This window comes from Miscanthus floridulus, chromosome 18 (assembly GCF_019320115.1).
Source record: "Miscanthus floridulus cultivar M001 chromosome 18, ASM1932011v1, whole genome shotgun sequence".
Classification (NCBI taxonomy): Eukaryota; Viridiplantae; Streptophyta; class Magnoliopsida; order Poales; family Poaceae; genus Miscanthus; species Miscanthus floridulus.
This window is the reverse complement of record NC_089597.1, coordinates 20,756,529-20,773,356: the sequence shown is the minus strand read 5'-3', so window position 1 is coordinate 20,773,356 and position 16,828 is coordinate 20,756,529. Positions and strand designations below refer to the sequence as shown.

The window sequence follows — 16,828 nt, the reverse complement described above, 5'->3', positions numbered from 1 at the left end:
GTGGGAGGCTATTGCGGCGATGCGCGTCGGTTCCGACCGCGCAAAGAAGGCGACGACCCAGCTTCTGAAGCAGGAGTACGCCAACCTCAAGTTCAAGGATGGTGAAACGGTGGAGGGCTTCTCCCTCCGCCTGCAAACACTCATCAGCAAGCTGAAGAGCCACGACGTTACCATCGACGAAGAGGAGGCGATCTCCAAGTACCTCCACTCCGTGCCGGCAAAGTACATCCAGATCGCTCTCTCCATAGAGACGATGCTGGACTTGTCCACCCTCACCATTGAGGATGTGACAGGCTGTCTGCGGGCGGTGGATGAACGCCTGGAGCAGGCAACAGCAACGAAGGACAGTGACAAACTGCTGCTGACAGAGGAGGAGTGGGCTGCTCGGAGGAACTCCGGGAAGGCAGCCTCCTCCAACCGTGGTGGCGATGGCAAGCGCCGCGGCAAGGCTTCTTCGGAGAAGAAGCAGGTCGATCCCAACGCCTGCCGGCGCTGCGGGAAGATGGGCCATTGGGCACGGTAGTGCCCAAATCGCAAGCAGGAGAAAAAAGCTGAAGCTCATCTGGTGCAAGCTGATGATGATGATGAGGCCACTATCCTGATGGCGACGTTTTGTGCACTGTACGACGTCGAGGCCGAGGAGAAGGAAGAGGTGACGGCGGTGGAAGGACCTCGGAAGGCCCTGAAGGCTGTCAACCTCGACGAACCGCGCGCTCAAGTCCACCTCGGACGTGTGGGCGCCGACCAGGAGCAGCAGTGGTACCTGGACTCTGGTGCCAGCAACCACATGACGGGCTCCAAGGCATCCTTCTCCGAGCTCGACGACGATGTTACCGGTACGGTGAAGTTTGGTGACGGCTCAGGGGTGGAAATCCAAGGGCGTGGCACCATCATCTTCAGGTGCCAGAACGGGGAGCACCGCGCGCTAACGGATGTATATTACATCCCGCAGCTGCGTACCAGCATCATCAACATTGGTCAGTTGGATGAGCGTGGTAGCGAGGTACTGATCAAGGACGGAGTCCTTAGGATCAGGGACCAGCGACTTCTTGCCAAGGTGAAGAGGTCCCTAAACCGGTTGTACCTGCTCGATCTAAAGGTAGAGCAGCCGGTGTGCCTGGCGGCAAGGCACACCGAGGAACCGTGGATGTGGCATGCCCGATTCGGACATCTCAGCTTCGACGCGCTTGGTCGGCTGGAGAAGATGGTCCGAGGGCTACCCCACATCAAACACGGAGGCGAGCTGTGTGACAGCTGCCTAGCCGGGAAGCAGAGGAGGCTACCATTTCCAAAGGCGGCCAAGTATCGCGCGAAGGACGCTCTCGAGCTCATCCACTGTGACCTCACGCCAGCTACAAATGGTGGTCGGCGGTACTTCCTCCTGCTCGTGGATGATTGCAGTCGCTACATGTGGCTGCAACTCCTGACGAGCAAGGACGAAGCGGCGGCGGCGATCAAGAAGTTCAAGATGCGCGTGGAGGCCGAGAGCGGCAAGAAACTCCGCGTGCTGAGGACTGATCGCGGCGGCGAGTTCACTTTGGTGGAGTTCGCTGCGTACTACGCGGATCAGGGTGTGGTGCGACACCACATCGCACCGTACTCGCCACAACAGAATGGCGTGGTGGAGAGGCGGAACCAGACGGTGGTCGGCATGGCTCGATCCATGATGAAGGCCAAAGGCATGCCGGTAAGGTTCTGGGGTGAGGCGGTGACCACGGCAGAGTTCATCCTCAACTGCTCTCCGACCAAGGCCCTGATGGGTAAGACGTTGTTTGAAGCTTGGTATGGACACAAGTCGAGCGTGTCCTTCCTCCGGACATTCGGCTGCATCGGCCATGTCTAGAAGACGAAGCCGATCCTCACCAAGCTGGAGGACAGGAGCACACCGATGGTGTTCCTGGGCTACGCGGATGGTACCATGGCGTACCGGCTCTACGACCCACGCGGAGACAAGGTGCTTGTCTCACGCGACGTCGTGTTCGACGAGAAGGCAGCTTGGGACTAGACCAGTCCAAGCACGGGGGAAGCTGGCAGCTTCACCAGCACCTTCGTCGTCGAGCACTTGGTCATCCACGGTGGTGGAGACGCTGGGGAAGAGGTGCCGAGCACTCCGGAAGGAGTACCGAGCACTCCAGCGACAGAACCGAGCACTCCTGGGGCAGTGCCGAGCACTTCGGGAGGCATGCCGAGCACTCAGGGAGGAGTGCCGAGCACGCCACGAGTAGTGCCGGGAGGTTCTGCAGTGGTGGCGACCACTCCAGGACGGGTGCCGAGCACTCCCGTAGCAGAGCCAAGAGGTCTTGCAGTGGTGCCGACCACTCCAAGACTGAGGCTGAGCACTCCTACAGTGGTGCCGAGCACTGCAGGAGTAGTGACGAGCTGTCCAAGAGTAGTGCCGAGCACTACAACCGGGGTGCCGAGCACTTCGGGTGCTATGCCAAGCACTCCGGCGGAACAGGGAACTCCATCAACACTGATTGAGTTCGCCTCACCTCCAAGTGACATCACTGAGTTCGTGGATGCCTTCCACGAAGGTGAGGAGGTGCGGTTCCGCAGGCTGGACGACATCGTCGGTGGCACAGGGCCCTCAGGTCTGGCTGGTCGGCTGCTCAATGATCAAGTGCTACTGCTCGTCAGCGCAGAGGAACCACCCACGTTCGCGCTGGCCGAGCACGACGGAAACTGGCGACGAGCGATGCTGGAGGAGATGAAGGCGATCGAGGAAAACGAGACATGGCAGCTCATCGATCCATCTCTAGGATGCCGTCCGATCAGCCTAAAGTGGTTGTACAAGGTCAAGCGGGACAAGCTCGGCGCCATTGTCAAGCACAAGGCGCGCCTCATTGCCCGAGGCTTTGTTCAGCGCGAGGGCATAGACTTCGAGGAGATCTTTGCGCCAGTAGCGCATGGAGTCGGTCCGTTTGCTACTAGCCTTGGCAGCAGTAAAGGACTGGCGCGTCCATCACTTGGACGTTAAATCGGCCTTCCTTAACGGCGAGCTGGTGGAGATAGTCTTCGTCAGGCAACCTTCAGGTTTCGCCGTCAAGGGAGAGGAGCACAGGGTGCTCCGACTACGCAAGGCGCTCTACGGGCTGCGGCAGGCCCCACGAGCATGGAACGCCAAGCTTGACGCCACGTTGGGCGAGCTTGGGTTTTAGCGGTGCGCAACCGAGCACGCGCTCTACACGCGGCGACGGGGGAAGGAGGAGCTCGTCGTCGGCGTGTATGTGGACGATTTGATTGTCACTGGCGCGCGCACGAAGGACATCAACAGCTTCAAGCGCGAGATGGCAGCTCATTTTCGAATGAGCGATCTCGACGCACTCTCCTACTACCTCGATATCGAGGTGAGACAGGGGAATGAGGAACTCACGCTCGGTCAGAGCGCGTATGCCTCCAAGCTGTTGGAGCGGAGCGGCATGGCTGAGTGCAAGCCATACGTGACTCCGATGGAGGAGCAGCTGAAGCTGACGAAGGCCAGCACCGTGGCGAAGGTGGATACAACACTCTACCGGAGCATCGTCGATGGTCTGCGCTACCTAGTCCACATAAGGCTGGACATTGCGTTCGCCGTGGGCTACGTCAGTCGCTTCATAGAGGATCTCAGAGAGGATCACTGGACTGTGGTGAAGCGGCTACTATGCTACGTCAAGGGGACGGTAGATCATGGGATCATCTTCCCAAAGACCGGCGGGAGTAGGCTGCAGCTCACTGTGTTCAGCGATGCAGACATGGCGGGGGACATCGACGGACGATGGAGCACCTCTGGCGTGCTCGTCTTCCTCGGGTCGGCTCCAATTTCATGGCTGTCGCTGAAAAGGAAGGTAGTGGTGCTATCTACGTATGAGGCAGAGCTAACCGGTGCGGAAGCTCACCCACCAGCACTGATGGTGGACAACCAGCCCACCATCGCCCTCGCGAAGAATCCGGTTCTGCACGACCGGAGCAAACACATCGACGTGAAGTTCCACTTCCTCAGGGACTATGTCGATGGAGGGCAGATCGTCATCGAGTTCGTCGAAACTTGTCGGCAACTCGCGGACGTCCTCACCAAGCCGCTCGGACGTCTTCGACTCACAGAGCTGAAGGAGATGATCAGCATGGAGGGGGTACAAGGGATACGGTAGGATTAGAGGAAGAATTGTTAGATAATCTACTACTTCCTTGTGTGAACACACAACAAGGGAAGACGGCGCCGAAAAGGCCCCCTGTTGTGGTACTGTAGCCGCTATAGAGGCAGGCGCCGAACGGCTCATCTGCCGTACTGTAGCCAAATGCAGGGACAGACGCAGAAGTCAGTCCTGCTGTGTTATCTAGTTACTGTCGCAGCATGTGCGCTGTACTAGGACTAGATGGATAGAGTTGTATATATAGTTTGCCACTGCAACTCAACAAATAGAGTTCAGATTTACCATCTCCAATACAGGGCTCCGGCCAACGCTGGTGCTTGTACTGTGTGTGTATTCTCTGTTCTCCCTCTTCTTCGAGCTCTAGCCATAGTGCGTGTGGTCGGACAGCCTCGGTCGTGCTCGGCCGTGGTCGGCAAGACTGGTGAGTGGTCGACTCACCGGAGCCGGTGATCCTGTGGGCTAACACCAGTCGCTTTAGAAAAATCAAAATCTCAAGAGGTCCAATATTTTCATTTGGAATATAAACTTGGAGTAATTTAACTCCATACACAACTTGGAGAGAGGGAGGCATGCTTGCTGGGATTGGTGAGAGACAAGAAGGGTAATAAAGTGGAAGACAGATGTGGTTTGGAGATGAAAGTATACTCAGATTTTCATTACTTAATTAACTAATACGATCCCTAACTAGTACTAACAACATGTACTTAGATAAAAAAGAGGCCCTGGGCAGCGCACCGTATGCGTATGCACAGGCCTCTAGGACAGGCCTGGTTGGAACATGTGGTTGGTTGGTAATAAAATGTTCACTGATGGCATGTCAATTCCATAACCAGCAGATCTTATTTTGATATTTGGTCTTCTTTGTGTTAAGTATATATCAAGGCCCATCCTATAGGCCCATATAATTGTGAATGTGATGTTAGTACTTACAAGGTTATTGTAGGCAGCAATTCGGAGCTCAACAATGAAGAATTGAGGATGTTGAAATCTGTGTAAAGTAGGTTTACCATGAAAACATGTTATGGTTTGCTGAGGACTAAGCTTGTTAATTGCACACATTGCACTCATTGGAGAGATTTTTTACTTGGCTATTGACTTACTGTAGGGCAGTGATGCTAACCGTAGGAATCTTAGGTATTCCATTATCTGCATAGTTCATTTTTTTTCTCGAACACGCAGGAGAGCTACGTATCATTGTATTAAGAAGAAAAAGTGGGTATAGAACCCTTACAAACAACACTCAAAAAGAGCCAAGACCAATCCCCACTAGGGATCCAACAAGAAGAAAAAACCTAGACTGACCAAGACCAGCCCCATCCACCTGGACCTAGCCTTCCTCAGGTGCTAGGGCAGTGAGGTAGGAAATACCACGTGCCCCAGCCAAACCCCAAAGTTTCAGCTCATCTCTAACCTGGACCATTATCAAGGAAAGACTCAATGAGACTCCATCAAAAACACACTGGTTGCATAGGTTCCAAATAGACCAACCAATCATCAAAGGAAACGACTGTAGTGTAACACCCCACGTCCAAAACTGCTTATATGGCCTAGCTCCGCTCGTGGAACGGACCTGCATACGCGTAGCACCTCGCTTACACTTTCGTCCTCGCTTCGTGTTAATCCGGAGGTGCTACGTTTGGAAAAACAAGGCTTATAAGCTGGCCCTCACCCTCCTAGACTTCCAAGGTGATACTAAGCACACCAACAACAACTCCACATGTGCCAATTGGGTCACATGGGCCAACTTCACAACTACTACAGGCTACTAATGGGCTGGGGTGTTACATGTAGGCTGCGGAGAAAGGCTATGCAACCCAACCCCTCGGAGTAATAGGAACCAGAATTCTCGGGCAAACACACAACCTACCAGCAAATGGTTGATGTTTCAAGTTCCTGATCACAGAGGGGGCAGCAGGTTGGGTGTGGTAATCCTTTCTTTTCAAGTCTATCAGTTGTCCAACATTTGTTGTGAGCCAGCAGCCACATAAAAAATTGACATTTGCCCGGAGCCCACCTGGACCACCTGCATAGTTCATTTCTTTGATATATGCTCTGTTCCATATGTGGATACATACATGCTCAATATATAATTTTGCTGCTATATGATGGTCAAGTGAGAAACCAAAAACCATGCTTCTTTTCCAGGCTGTATTGTTAACTTTTGAAGATGGAGTCATTTATGCCATTTTTCTTGTGTAGTCAGCTGAGGCAGTAGAGGAGAAAAACAGATGATGCCACTGTCTTCAGCTGTTTAGATTGATATGTTTCTCACATGTGAAGAACTTTGCCATGTGTATGATATGACTTCTGAATCATTAGGATAATTGATAAGTTCTACAGCACAGCGCATAGATACTGAACAACTGGTGGTGTCATTCCGTGTATGAGCTTCTATACTCCAGGTACAACATTGCTTGCTTTATGATTTTGCCAACTTTTGGAACTTTGTAATATTTCTGTTAACAATAAAATATGCGCAATATCATGATAATATTTTTTGCTCAACATTAGTGTGTTTATATAACTAGAATAACTGTCAAATCGTTTTATGTCTACCTCTATGCTTTGTTGGGGATATTAACAAATTTTGAGTTCTACGCTGTCTAGACATTCCTATGAGCTAATTCATTTATTGTACTTGTTATGGAGAAACAATGGAGTCTTGACTCTTGATAGGAACCAAGTACAGTACAGTACAGTACACTCCACATATTTGCCTCGTGTCTATGACTCCATGTATAGTGCTGCACATTGCATAGCTCTGATTTACTTGATAAAGTAAAAGATATGCATGGTACAATATATGTGTCTAACAAACAATTGTGTTTCTCAGGAGTTATAAGTCCATCTTCTCTCAATAATTTTGTGCAAATGTAGCTGTTAACTTGTGGACATGTGGATAGTAATTAATAAGTCAATGTTATTTGCTCTGCTATTAGCAACAACTTGGGTACTTGTGTTTGGTGAGTAACAAATGTTCATTGAGGATTATCATTTCCTCGATAAGCAAATGCAATTAATATTTTATTATATGAAATTGGAATGTCAAGTTACATCTAAAATTATAATGCTCCTATGTAAATATGTAATAAGTTTTCTAATGAACCCTTCAGGAAATTGGCTAGATACACGTGTTTTTCTTCTTCATCTTTTACACCTGTCTTGAAAATTGATGTCAATCTAGGCTAGGCTTGGAAGGTATCCTACTCGGAAGAAGGGCTAATGGAGCCATTAATAAATGCTCATTGAGGGCAATTGATTCTAATTGTGGTAGTAGTGAGTAATGTAAAAACATATTTGTGGGACAACTCTAGCATTAGGAGGTTATCTTAGTTAAAGTTGTTGTGTTTTGATCAGGAGGCATCTCTTATTACCTTGATGATTGTTGTGAAGTTCTTCTAGGCTTGTTTATAATTGTAAGCAAGTAACCTCTAAACTTGTCTAGACTTCTTCAAGAAAATAACTCTAAATTGGCCTAGTCAATGTGCACCCATGAACCTTTTTGGATGCAAAGAATGGTTGTGATGAATATGGTTCGAACAGTACCTGTTCTCAAGAAAACAAGCATTTGAATCCTGCATAATTTTGGATTGGTTAAACTTTTGATATCTTTTGGTTTGAACATGAATGGTTAGAATGGAAATATCACATTCAATAACCTTTAATGCTCAATGCTCTCAAGGATCCTGTTGATCTTGCTTAGACTCCATTCGCAGTATATGCATAATTGTTTCATGGATAGTATGATTCACACAGAAATCCTCCCACATTGCTATGCAGGAAGTAGGCCTTATCTATTTTTTTTCTGAATCCACTAGAAAGCACATAGAAAGGCTTAAAGGGTAACTGAATGCAGACACTGATAGGACTATAGGACAGCAACAAGTTTACATATATGAAAGTTTCAGGATAAACATTTGTAGCACAATGTTTAAAAACATTATACACATATATGAACTTCTGAACCTTTGTTCACACTCTGTCTATAGGCAACAGAACCATTGGTGTACCCTTCAACAGCAGCACTGGGCAGAACTATGCAGGACTCAATGTAATTTTTTCAGATGAGCACATGCTACCCATATACAGCACTGTCACCATAAATGCTTCCACTATTGCACCTTCTTTTTTTTAGAAGGTTTGATTTATCTGTCGTGCTCTAAGAAATAGACGAATCATATTTTACATACCATTATATCCTATATGGGTATAGTGGGAGTGGCATAACTAGTATTTCAAAAAAAATTATCACTAAAAAAACAGTAATCCGCCTTTCCATAAGGAAACCCCTATTTGTAACATAAAGAATCATAGAGAGAAATGGATTAAAAATAAATCTCCCCATTCTTTATTATCTTTTATTTTTATGGATCAGAACTCTTTTCATTCTTCCATATAAAAAAAAAGTGACTGATTCAGTGAATCTTTTCTTAGGTTGAAGTTGCGCAAAAAATGGTTCTGTAGAGGGAGAAAAATGAAATTGAGGAACTTATCTGGTGAGCCATTGTTCCTCCAGATTATCTCAATAGGCATCTGATCATTAATTATCATAATATGAAGTGATGTATGCAAAGCAATGGTATGCCAATACTAAATATTGTTTAGAAATATTATATGTCATGACCGGCAAGGTGTACCAGCGCAGGCACCATGGCTGAGTCGGCCAAGGGCCAGTGTGCGGTTACCAGCCGGTCAATCAGTTATCAGAGTCCTAGAGTTTAGGAAAGATATTTGGGTTTAGTTGTTATTGAGTTTGTTAGGATTGGGTTGTATAAGTACTGCAAATCTTTAATGAAAGGGATAAGCCAGGGTTGAGATTTAGTCTCCCTTTGCTTCCTGGCGACTCCTCTTCCCCGTCCAAACTCATCTCGCGACGACGGCTCCGCCTGTTCGTCGCCGTTCCTTCAAGCCTCGACCTTCCACCTCGCATTCTTACGCTCTCCGGTCCCTGGTCCGTAACAATCTGGTATCAGAGGACTGTTATTCCTTACCTCTGGACAAGTGGGACATGGTGCTTGGCATCAAATTTCTCCGCACTTTGGGCCCGATCCTTTGGGATTTTGATGAACTATGCATGGCTTTCACGCGCGGGGAGCGTCGCGTGTTCTGGCGCGGCATTGGCTCACCACGGTATGACGTTCAGTCCACCCGCCGTCTTAATACCATCAGCAAGGTGCCGGCCCTCTTGGACACACTACTGCAATCCTTTGAGGACGTTTTTGCCACGCCGCAAGGGCTACCGTCGGCGAGACCGTGCGACCATCGGATCCATTTGCTACCCAATACAGCTCCAGTGGCAGTAAGGCCATACCGTTACCCGCAGCTTCAGAAGGATGAACTTGAGTCCCAGTGCGCCTCTATGTTACAGCAGGGCGTCATCCGCCGCAGCACCTCAGCCTTCTCGGCCCCTGTCCTATTGGTTAAGAAGCATGACGACACATGGCGTTTTTGTGTAGATTACCGTGCCCTAAATCAGCAGACAGTGAAAGATAAATTTCCAATTCCGGTCGTCGAGGAGCTGTTGGATGAGTTGGAAGGCGCCCGCTTTTTCACCAAACTAGATCTGCGTTCCGGCTATCACCAGGTGCGGATGCATGTGGATGACATTGAGAAGACAGCCTTCCGCACACATGAAGGTCATTTTGAGTTCTTGGTTATGCCCTTCGGGCTTACAAACGCGCCGGCAACTTTTCAAAGCTTGATGAACGCCGTCCTGCAGCCGTTTTTGCGTAAGTTTGTCCTCGTGTTTTTTGATGATATCTTGATCTATAGCCCCTCGTGGTCACAACACTTGCAACATATCAACATGGTCCTCTCTGCACTGCGCGACAATCAGCTTAAGTTGAAACGCTCCAAATGCTCATTCGCCACTTCTTCAGTCAGTTACTTGGGCCATGTCATTACGGCACACGGTGTGGCCATGGATCAGGACAAAGTGGAAGCTGTTTCGTCGTGGCCGCAGCCGCACTCACCACGGGGCCTCAGGGGGTTCCTAGGTTTTGCCGGCTACTATCGCCGTTTTATCCAGAACTATGGAACTATTGCGGCGCCGCTGACCGCGCTGCTCCGAAAGGTGGCGTTCGTGTGGTCACCAGAAGCTACCGAGGCTTTTGAAACTCTCAAGAAGGCTCTCTCGACAGCTCCAGTGCTTCAGCTTCCCAACTTTGATACCACTTTTGTTGTTGATTGTGATGCCTCGGGGACAGGGTTTGGTGCGGTTCTTCATCAAGGCCAAGGCGCTCTGGCATTTTTCAGCAGGCCTTTTGCGGCTCGCCATCTCAAGTTAGCAGCTTATGAAAGGGAGTTGATCGGGTTAGTGCAGGTTGTTCGCCATTGGCGGCCTTATCTTTGGGGAAGACAGTTTTTGGTGCGGACAGATCATTATGCCCTCAAATTCTTACTCGATCAGCGGCTATCAATGGTCCCTCAGCACCAGTGGGTCAGTAAGCTCTTTGGATATGATTTTGCTGTGGAATATCGGCCCGGCTGTCTCAATGTGGTGCCGGATGCTCTGTCCAGAAAGAGGGACAGTGAGGGTCAGCTTGCCCACCTCAACGCTCTCTCTGGGCCGTCTTTCCGACTCTTCGACGAAATGAGGCAGGAACTCTAGCAGGACGCCACACTCCGCGATCTTCGTGACTCCGTGGTGGCAGACCGCGGGGACCATGGCACATCACCGATGGCCTCATCATGCGTGGCTCACGCATCTATGTGCCACCCACATCGGCTGCACTGCCCACGGTGATTGAGCTGGCTCACACGGCAGGACATGAAGGCATTCAGAAAACCTTGCATCGCCTTCGTCAGGATTTTGTGGTGGATCATGACCGTCGCTTGGTGTGTGACTTTGTCAATTCCTGTGTCACTTGCCAACGTAACAAGACTGAACACTTGCACCCAGCAGGATTATTGCAGCCTCTCGATGTGCCTACTCAAGTGTGGTCCGACATTGCAATGGATTTTGTCGAAGGTCTGCCCCGTGTCCATGGTAAAAGTGTTATTTTGACAGTGGTTGATCGCTTCTCGAAGCAGGCTCATTTCTTGGCTCTCAGTCACCCTTATACAGCAGCCTCGGTGGCCAAGGCCTTTTTTGAGGGCATTGTTCGTCTGCATGGATTTCCATCTTTGATTGTCAGTGATCGTGATCCAGTATTCACTGGGAATGTGTGGCGTGATCTGTTCAGGCTAGCAGGCGTCAAATTGCGGATGAGCACCGCCTTCCATCCACAAACCGATGGGCAATCCGAAGTTGTCAACCGCACTATTGTGATGTATCTTCGCTGCTTCAGTGGTGATCGCCCTCATTCATGGCTGGATTGGCTTCCCTGGGCGGAATTTTGTTACAACACTTCTTACCATACTTCGCTGGGGACGACACCATTTCAGGTGGTGTATGGCAGACCTCCACCTGCACTGCCGCCATATACCCATATACAGCAGGGACTTCACGCACGGAGATTGTGGACGGCCACTTGTGCGACCGCGACGAGTTCCTGGCAGAGGTGCGCGACCGTCTGTTGCAGGCCCAGGAGTATGCCAAGAAGCATTATGATGCTCATCACCGGCCGCTGGAGTTTTAGGTCGACGACTGGGTGCTGCTCCGCATCCTTCATCAGCCAGTTCAGTCGCTCATTCCGGGTTTCCGCGGCAAGCTCAGTCCGCGTTATGCTGGACCCTTTCAGGTGGTGGAGCGTGTGGGTGCAGCAGCTTATCGCCTCCGGCTGCCCGAAGGCGCCCGCATCCATGATGTATTCCATGTGGGCGTCTTGAAGCCATTCCGGGGCCCTCCTCCGACAGCGACACCTGCTCTACCACCTATGCACAATGGCCGAGTTCTTCACCGACCGGCGCGAGAGCTCCGTGGACAGCTTCGTCGCGGTGTCTGGCACGTGCTCATCCAGTGGGAAGGGCTGCCTGAAGACGACGCAACTTGGGAGGCCGTCGACGACTTCCGCGCTCGTTTTCTCTCGTTTCAGCTCGAGGACGAGCTGTTTTCCAAGGAGGGGACAGATGTCATGACCGGCAAGGTGTACCAGCGCAGGCACCATGGCTGAGTCGGCCAAGGGCCAGTGCGCGGTTACTAGCCGGTCAATCAGTTATCAGAGTCCTAGAGTTTAGGAAAGATATTTGGGTTTAGTTGTTATTGAGTTTGTTAGGATTGGGTTGTATAAGTACTGCAAATCTTTAATGAAAGGGATAAGCCAGGGTTGAGATTTAGTCTCCCTTTGCTTCCTGGCGACTCCTCTTCCCCGTCCAAACTCATCTCGCGACGACGGCTCCGCCTGTTCGTCGCTGTTCCTTCAAGCCTCGACCTTCCACCTCGCATTCTTACGCTCTCCGGTCCCTGGTCCGTAACATTATATGTGAATCTATTGATTGTGCTCATTTGACCTGAGTTGTTTTCTATTAATTTTTGCTCATTAATCTTCTTATTAGTCAGCATGATATGAAAATGATATGTGCAATCAGCAGTATGTGAAGCCAGTTCCTTTTGATTTAAAAAAAATCTCTGAATCCTTTGAAGTGTGCCCACTTGATCTAAATTGCTTTATGTTAATCCCTGTTTAAAAAGGTAGCGGCTAGCTCTGCCTATGTGCCACCTAGGCGCTAGGCGGAAGTGTACCTCCTGCCCTAGCACCTAGGTATTTTATCTAGGCTTGTTTTGTGCGTAGAGATATTTTGGGCGTGATGTATGCATGACAATGGAACAAATTAGAGATGGAGAAAGTAAACTATAGTCATACTACTCATAGCTACAATGCTACATGATAATATCAGTTTTTTCTTTTTGTTTTGATATTCCTTTATTTAGCATTGACATTACTCTAATCGCCCATAGAAAGTACAAAAGCTTAGCATTGCCTAGGCGATGCCTAGGCACATGTAGGTGCTAGGTGGAGCCTGACTGCCTACCGCACCAAGAGCTTTTTCAAATACTTCTGTTAATTTTGGATTATTTGTAGCAAGCTTGCAACCGCAGCAAGGTGAGGAGTCTGATTCTGGTTGCATCCCTGGGCCCACAGGCAGATATGCGCTTCAGCTTGTTCTGGTTCATGTTCCTCCTATTCATGTGCCCTCGAACAGTGCAGGGCCGCTACGGATCCCAGTAGGACAGATACATTTTCTTTTTTCCTGTTGATTTTTTGATAATCATCCATCATGAAAATGTTTAGGCCCCATTCATAATATATCAATGTTTCGTGGATGAGTATGGTTCATACAGGAATCCTTCAGCATTATTATGTTCAAATCCAGTATGAAGTGCATGCGGACACCGATAGGACTAAGAGTATAGGTTATCAACAAGAATGCATACCTGAAAATTTCAGGAGATACATCTATCGGCCATAATGTTTGAGAAAATTATATATGTCTATCAATTGCTGGTCACACTATCAGTTATAGAACCGTTGCTGTCCTGTTGAACAGCAGCATTGCACCAAGTGCAGAATGACTCAGAACTCGTATATATGATTAAGTTTTTTCAGATGAGGTTGAACATGTGCTACCCATGAGTTACATTGGCACCATAGTCTGTCTCTGCCATCATTGCACCTGTGGTTGAGGTCGTGAAAGCATTGATTCTGTAGAATAAGAAAAATAAAATTGAGAAATTTATCTAATGAGCTCTTGCTTCTTTAGTTTATTCCATTGAGTCATCGGCCATCTGCTTGTGAATCATTGTTATATGAAAGTGATATATGCAAGCAACAGTATGTGAATACTATATTTTGAAGAAAAGTATCTATGGGTCCATTGAATGGTGTCCATTTGATCTGAATTGTTTTCTGTTAATTTATGCTCATAATCAACACTTGATCTGAATTGTATTGTGTTAATTTTTTTTTCCAGTTATCTGGGGTAGAGCAAGAGCAGCAGCAAGCAGCACTAGACTGCTAGAAGCTGTAGCTGCAATGCAACTGCAGTGGGGGTGGACAGGAGACTCACTCTAGGTGCTGGCAGAGATGCACCTCACCCTTGGCCTGGTTCATGTTCCTCCTGTTCCTGTGCCCTCAGAGAGAGCTGGTCGAGTAAGGGTGCCAGCTGCCAGCAAGAGATATACATTTTGCTTTTCTTGTGTGTTACAAAATGCCATTATCTACATTTGTTTCTACTCCAGATATCAGCATGGCTACTATCTGTAACACTTTACATTCTTTCGCCATGATCTATCATTGTCACTAACAACACAAGAAAATGGATGATTGGAACCTGAGTGGTGTTAATGATCAGGTGTAGCTGTTACCAAGTAAGGTACCCAGCACGATAGATACTTGTTTTCTTTTTTGAAGCAATAACCTACATTTGCCTCTACATGCATATATTAGCATCCATAATATGTCTTTGGGATTTAATAATATACAAACATAGATAATTACATTTGTGCTAAACAGCGAGAGGTGTTTCTTTCTCAAGTTCTCAGTTCAAATTCTTTTAGTGATAAAGTGTGGCCGTTGCCTGACAGCTGTGGATAACAAATTGTTGTTGTTTGCCTGTTTTATGTGGTTAGAAGCAAAATATTGATTGTGGGGAAATTGGTTCTTAACAAGCTGATGTTATCTTAACAATTTGTGTATTTGTGCAGCATTGGGAGCAGCAGCAGCAGCCTCTGAAGGTGAGTCGCCAAGTACGAGTGCTTCAAGTGCATCAGAAGCTTAAAGTGATGATCTATAGGCTTATCGGTGAAATGGAAACTTGTATAAGATTTATGATGTGACATTATTTAGCATTGGTTAATTTAATCCTAGTCTTAATTTGTTGGCCTTTAAGGGTTATGTGTTTTCTTAAAGGGATCTTACCTCCTAAATTGGTTAGCCTGTCCATTGGCATTGTCTGTAATCTGGCTACACTGGCCCTGCATCAGCTACTCTATGTGCATTTCCTGGATTTTAGTCCTGAAATGTATGATCTTCTATGTTAAGTTAATGGGAATTTGCAATTAAAACACTAAGAATGAGTACTGACATCTTGACTCCTGAATATTTCGCTGGCAGAAAGCATTGAGAAAAGGTGAAACGGCTGTTTTTTGCGGCATTGATATGGCTGTAAGTAGGGATGAAAACGGATCGGATAGGGACGGATATCACCGATTTATATTTGTTTTCGTATTTCCGTCCGGATTCGGATTCGAATACGGATAGTGTCAACTATGTCGGATATGATACGATTGGATATCGACATCATAAATATGCGATTTGAGTATTCGGATACGGATACGGTATCGGATGTTGGATATCCGGACTCGGATACGGACAGATCTCAACCCTTCTAAACGGATTCGGTTTCGAATACGGTCGGAAAATATCCGTACCGTTTTCATCCCTAGCTGTAAGTACAGAGAAACATCTATACACTATACATGGGTGTTGATTTGTGAAATTGTCTCCCAAATATATAGGATATAGGAATAGGATGTTGGTTAGTTCAATTTTAAACTGGAATCAAGGTGGTTAGAATGGAGGTAGTATGTCAGGTGCTCCAAAATTTGTTCTTCAAAACTTAATGGTCGTTCTCACCCAAATTCTCCAAACATGAACTGATGCAATCAACGGTCCTCAAATTTGCCAGAATATGAACGAATTCCAAAACATATGGTTCCTCTAATTAGAATTTGGGCCAAGCAAAAATAGAAGTACTAGCAGTATATGATGCGTTGCAAATCCCACTTGCGCTGCATCATTGGGGTTGAGAAGCTAGAGCCCGAAGAGTGCAATGATGCCGGGGCTGCCGGCGAGAGACATGCCACTAGGTTGAGCCATATACGTGCACGACAAACGGGCAAAGCTGGAACCGAGGTGGGGTTGGGCTCAGGATTAACCCTGAATGAATTTTGTCTCAAATAGATGCTAAGAAAAGACAACACCAAACGGAAATCATTGTGATTGTTTAGAGAAAAAAAAAAAGGCGAGAACCCAAGGCCATTCGTCCTGCGGTCAGGCCATTCTTTCGCCCCAAAGCTCCACGGGTCATGGCATTCTTCACCCACTTCTCCCAACCCCATTAGGCCTTTCACAACGTGTTCCTTGAGTGATAAAAAAAGATGAAAGAGAATGTTTGAGCATTATGGGGTGTTTGGTTTCTTCTCCTAAACTTTAGTCGTTGTCTCATCGGATGTTTGGACACATGCATGAAGTATTAAATATAGACTAATTACGAAACTAATTGCACAGCTTGCGACTAATTTACGAGACGAATCTTTTAAGCCTAATTAGTCTATGATTTGACAATGTATTGGTACAGTAAACATGTTCTAATGACGGATTAATTAGGCTTAATAAATTCATCTCGTGAAATACTGTCGGATTCTGTAATTTGTTTTTTATTAGTATCCGAACACCCTATGCGACACCCTCACGTGACACCTCCTAAATTTTAGTCACCGGATCCAAACACCCCCTTACTTAGCACACTGCAGCAGGCGATGCTAACTTCTAGTGGTGCTATAAAAGGTGAAAGCCATTTGGGCAAAAAAGATATAAAGTTATGGTACTTTCTTCCTACAATGGTAAATGTATAAGAGCTATAGTAAAACTAGCAAGTGTCAATGAAAAAGATAGAAAATAATTAAATATCCCCCCCCCCCCCCCCCCCCCCCCACCCCCCACCCCACACACATATCCCACTGTCATTCATCTCTCCTAGTCCCCAAAATCTCGATTCATGTCTTCTCCCCCGACCCAACCCTAGATCCTCATCGC

The 16,828-nt window shown here is 47.7% G+C and overlaps 1 long non-coding RNA gene across 2 annotated transcripts; it reads left to right on the top strand.

The window, feature by feature from the left end:
- Positions 1 to 4,429: 4,429 nt before the first annotated feature.
- LOC136522434 (uncharacterized) lies at positions 4,430 to 15,054 on the top strand. 2 transcript variants are annotated; one of them, XR_010775893.1, is made up of 5 exons: positions 4,430 to 6,532; positions 8,120 to 8,181; positions 8,565 to 8,626; positions 13,983 to 14,161; positions 14,716 to 15,054. It is a non-coding gene; the product is annotated as an uncharacterized lncRNA (long non-coding RNA). The 2 variants fall into 2 exon arrangements; XR_010775894.1 differs by having other exon boundaries at positions 13,983 to 14,384.
- Positions 15,055 to 16,828: the final 1,774 nt, after the last annotated feature.